Below are 6,000 nucleotides of genomic sequence, written 5' to 3'. Positions count from 1 at the left end.
AAGCAATGCCCTCCCCCCACCTCTCTCTCTTTCTCTCTCTCTCCTCTGCTTCCCTAGGTAGAATTCCCGGGAAGGAAGGCATTCCCACGCGTGGATTTCCCTCCTGCCTATTCCCCGCCAACTTTCCTTCCTTTCCTTCCCTTCCGCGCGTGGGAAAATCCCGACTTTTAATATATTTTCCCCCTACCCCACTCCACGCGAGTCCACGCAAATCCACGCAGCTTTTCTTAACCCCATTGCTGAACTTTGAGTCTTTCCCTTTTATTTTTTGCAATTTCCACGCGTGTCCGTGACCCCCACGGTTTGTCTCTCTCCCCCCCCCCTCCCTTTCCGCATTGAATAATCATGGCATCTCGACGGCCACCATCCACGCGGAACGTCCCGGGCGAGAACAAGATTGAGTGGAAAGGGGGGGGAGAGGAAAGGAAGGACACCCCACGCGTGTTTCTCCTTTTGCACGGTTTATTTCCCTCCCTCGCTTCCGGAGGGGCGGGAAACCTTTCGCCTTCGTCTCCCCCTTTTTTCCCCTTCCCAAAAACACCTCCCGCGTGTCGCTCCGACCGCGTGGGAGCCGCGAAGGGGTTTTTCCGTGCGCGTCGGGGGCTCTGCTTGTGCCTTGGGTGCATTCTTAACATGGCTGCGCACGGCGAAGGGGAAGAAAGGCGGCGAGGGGCGAAAAGAGAGGCTTTCTCCGTGGGCTCGCTCTAAAAACCCTCGCAACCTTTCGCCTCCGTGGCGTCTCTTTTATCTCTCTCCGTGGGTGCCTTTTTGGGCGTGTTCCGAGCCCGTGGGGACCTTTGGCGGGCTCTTTCGTTCCTTTTCAGGAGTGGGAAGCCAGCAAAGCCTTGTAATGGCTGCGCTTCAGTCTTTGTTATACAGCCTATTGCGCTAAGCGGGGACAGGGCGAGGGAGGGGGGGGCTGCTTCAAAGCGGGATCGCGACCCCTTCCCGGCGCGTGGGGGGCTCGGGACCGGTCTCGTTGGAAAGAGAATCGCTTGCTCTTGAGAAGGACACCGGAATGGGGTGGATGTGACCCGGGGTTCGCCCGGGAGGGGTCTTTCCGTGGGGAGGCGGAGGCGCCTGGCTTTGTTAGGCAGTGCCTTTGGAGGAGAAGCCATTTTAGCGAATGGGGCGCCTTGAGTGGAAGCGCCTCTCTCTCTCTCAATCCGGCGGGGAAGGGGGAGCGACCCACGGAGCACGCCCCGTGGGCCCCCCACGGACCCCGCAGCCCCACCGGGGGCCCCCACGCACCATTTCAGGGCCACTTTCTTTCATCAGCAAGCCTCCCACAAAATGGAAGGAGGTGAATGATGGTCAGAGTGGGGGCCGCGCTGACCCACGCGTGGGGGAGAAACACGCACACGCGGCTCGCCCCCCAAAACACCCCCCGCGCGTGGGGACACGGACAAGGTCGCGTTGGGGGGGTCTCGTTCCCCAATGACCTTGGGGTTTTGGGGGGGGGGAGAGTGGGAAAAACACGCACACACCTCCCTCTTTTTCTCTCTTTTCCACGCGAAGGAAACTTTTCCCCTTTTCCACGGAAAGGGGACTCTTTGGCTTCCCCTCCTTTGCGTGGATCTTGGGAAGGAAGGAGAGGGAAAGGCGGGAAGGGAGACCCACTCATTCCACGCGAGTTTTTTCCCCTTGGCCCCCTTTTTGGGTGGCAAAAGCGAAAGAGACACTTATGAGGACTCCACAAGACGGGAAAGGGGGGACTAGGTAGGTAGGTAGATACACACACACACACACACAACACAGGCAGGAGGTGTGTGTAAACACACAAACACACATACACAACTCCTTTTTGAGTTTTTGGTCCCTTTTGATGTCAAAAACAAACACTTCTGAGGACTCCACAACACGGGAAGGGGGGACATATAGGTAGGGAGGGAGGTAGATACACACACACACACAACACAGGCAGGAGGTGTGTGTAAACACACATACACAACTCCTTTTGGAGTTTTCCATGCCTTTTGATGACAAAAGCAGGGGAAACACTTCTGAGGACTCCACAACATGGGAAGGGGGGACTAGGAAGGTAGATACACACACAGAGACACACAACACAGGCAGGAGGTGTGTGTAAACACACATACACAACTCCTTTTTGAGTTTTCGGTCCTTTTTGATGACAAAAGCAGAGGAAACACTTCTGAGGACTCCACAACTAGGGAAGGGGGGACTAGGTAGGTAGATACATACACACACAACACAGGCAGGAGGTGTGTGTATACACACAAACACACACATACACAACTCCTTTTTGAGTTTTCGGTGCCTTTTGATGACAAAAGCAGAGGAAACACTTCTGAGGACTCCACAACACAGGAAGGGGGGACTAGGTAGGTGGGTAGATAGATACACACACACACACACAACACAGGCAGGAGATGTGTGTATACATACAAACATGCACACAACTCCTTTTTGAGTTTTCCGTGCCTTTTGATGACAAGAGGAAACACTTCTGAGGACTCCACAAGGCGAGAAGGAGGGACATAGGGAGGGAGGTAGATACACACTCACACACAACACAGGTGGGAGAGCTAGGTATCCACATACACACAAACACACACACAACTCCTTTTGGGGTTTTCCATGCCTTTTGATTGCAAAAGTGGAGGAAACACTTTCAAGGAGGGAACAACATAAGCAGGAGATAGATAGATAGATCAATAGATACACACACACACACACAACTCTTTTTTGAGTTTTCCATGCTTTTTTGATGGCAAAAGTGAGGGAAACACTTCCAAGGAGAGAACAACACAGGCAGGAGATACAGATATACAGATATAGATATATATATATATATACTTACACATACATACATAGATAGATACTCACACACACAGGTGGCATATATACACATGCACACACATATACATACACACACACATACACACACTTATATGCCACCCCAGGGGAGTGGTGGCATATAAGTTTGAATAATAAATAAATATACACACACACATACATACAGGTGGGATATATACACACACATATACATACATGTACACACATACAGGTGGGATATATATGTATATACACATACATATACATACACAGGTAGGAGATATATATATATATACGCACACATACATGCAGGGGATACACACACATACACATACAGTATATATACACAGGTAGAGATACATATATATATATATATATATACACACACACATACATACATACAACTGGGATATACACACACATATACATGTACACAAACATACATATACATACACAGGTAGGAGATATATATATACACACACATACATGCAGGGGATACACACACACATATATACATACACATACATACACACATATACATACATACACAGGTGGGATATATATATATATACACACACACACACACACACACCTCCTTTTTTAGTTTCCATGCCCTTTTTATGACAAAAGTGAAGGGAAAACTTCCAAGTAGGAGATATATATATACACACACACACACGAAACACAGGTGGGAGATATTACACACACCCATACATACAAACACACACATATATACACATACACAACTCCTTTCTGAGTTCCGCATGCTTTTTTAATGGCAAAAATGAGGGAAATGTTCCAAAGAGAGAACAACACAAGCAGGAGATACAGATATATAGATATACACACACATACACAACACAGAAGGGAGAAATGTCTATGCGTGCACACATACACAACTCCTTTTTGAGTTTTCCGTGCATGTCTTTTTATGGCAAAAGCAAGGGAAACACTACCAAGGAGGGAACATCCCAGGCAGGGGAGATCTATAGACACACACACACACACACACATACCTATATATGAGATTATATTTTAGGGGTTTTTTTTCAACCCTGCAAATTATTATGGTCATTTCTCACTATCCCAAAAGTGAGTGGCAGCTGCTGGTGGCGAAAGGAAGAAGAAGGGATCCTCAACCCCTCACCGCCAGGCAGTCGGAACTGGCCACTTCAGTGGAAGTTGTGCCGAAGCAGATCCAAGTTCTGGAGAAGTTGGAGCTTGCAAGAATTGAGAAGACTGGCCAAAGCCCATCAAAGCCACAATGGAAGGCAGTTGCTCGACTCTTAACTTGGGGGCATTAGGGACAAGTTTAGCCAAGCAAGCCAACACTATGGCATTACGGACTGGTTGACCATACAAGTCTACACTATGGCTTTATGGGAAAGTTCATCCATTCTTGGCCACTCAATACTGTGGAACTATGGGCTCGTTCATCCATTCTTGGCCATATAAGTCAACACTATTTACATTATGGGCTGGTTCACCCATTCTTAGCCATATGGCATTTTGGGCTGGTTGACCATACAAGTCAACACTACAACATTATGGACTGGTTGACCATGCAAGTCAACTCTATGGCATTATGTGTGGTTGACCATTCAAGTCAACTCTATGGCATTATGGGCTGGTCGACCATACAAGTCAACACTACGACATTATAGACTGTTGACCATACAAGTCAACACTATGACACCATGGGCTGGTTGACCATTCAAGTGAGCACTACGACATTATAGACTGTTGACCATGCAAGTCAACACTATGGCATTATAGACTGTTGACCATACAAGTCAACACTATGACATTATGAGCTGGTTGACCATTCAAGTCAACACTATGGCATTATAGACTGTTGACCATACAAATCAACTCTATGGCATTATGGGCTGGTTGACCATTCAAGCTAACACTACAACATTATGGGCTGGTTGACCATACAAGTCAACACATTATAGACTGGTTGACCATACAAATCAACTCTATGGCATGGGCTGGTTGACCATGCAAGTCAACACTATGGCATTATGGACTGGTTGACCATGCAAGTCAACGCTATGACATTATGGACTGGTTGACCATATAAGTCAACACTATGACATTATGGCCTGGTTCGTCCATTCTTGGTCATACAAGTCAATACTGTGGCATTATATACTGGTTCATGCATGGCCATACAAGTCAATGCTACATTATGGATTGGTTCATCCATTCTTGACCATGCAAGTTAATACTATTTGCATTATGGACTGGTTCATCCATTCTTGGTCATACAAGTCAACACTATGACATTATGGAATGGTTGACCATACAAATCAACACTATGGCATTATGGGCTGATGAACCATACAAGTCAACACAATTGTGGATTGGTTCATCCATTCTTGACCATGCAAGTTAATCCTATTTGCATTATGGACTGGTTTGTCCATTCTTGTCCATACAAGTCAACACTATGGCATTATGGGCTGGTTCATTAATGCTATTTGCATTATGGGCTGGTTCGTCCAGTCTTGGCCAAACAAGTTAACAATATGGCATTATGGGATGGTTCATCCATTCTTGACCATGCAAGTTAATACTATTTGCATTATGGGCTAGTTGATCCATTCTTGACCATAAAGGTCAACACCATGGCATTACGGACTGGTTGACCATACAAGTCAACAATATGGCATTATGGGATGGTTCATCCGCTCTTGACCATGTAAGTTAATACTATGGCATTCTTGGCCATACAAGTCAACAATATGGCATTATGGGATGGTTCATCCATTCTTGACCATGCAAGTTAATACTATTTGCATTATGGGCTAGTTGATCCATTCTTGGCTATATAAGTCAACACCATGGCATTATGGACTGGTTGACCATACAAGTCAACAATATGGCATTATGGGATGGTTCATCCATTCTTGACCGTGCAAATTCATGCTATTTGCATTATGGGCTAGTTGATCCATTTTTGGCCATACAAGTCAACACCATTATGGACTGGTTGACCCTACAAGTCAACAATATGGCATTATGGGATGGTTTATCCATTCTTGACCATGCAAATTCATACTATTTGCATTATGGACTAGTTGATCCATTCTTGGCCATACAAGTCAACATCATGGCATTATGGACTGGTTGACCATACAAGTCAACAATATGGACTGGTTGACCATACAAGTCAACGCCATGGCATTATGGACT

General features: G+C 46.4%; 1 protein-coding gene across 2 annotated transcripts in view; it reads left to right on the top strand.

Annotated features, from left to right (window-relative positions):
* Positions 1 to 6,000, top strand: part of HMGB3 (high mobility group box 3) — a 28,859-nt gene that overhangs the window by 214 nt on the left and 22,645 nt on the right. The window lies entirely within an intron of this gene.

Source organism: Anolis sagrei, chromosome 10, assembly GCF_037176765.1.
Source record: "Anolis sagrei isolate rAnoSag1 chromosome 10, rAnoSag1.mat, whole genome shotgun sequence".
Taxonomy (NCBI): Eukaryota; Metazoa; Chordata; class Lepidosauria; order Squamata; family Dactyloidae; genus Anolis; species Anolis sagrei.
Note: the sequence above shows the minus strand (reverse complement) of the source record. Positions and strands in the feature narration are given on the sequence as shown.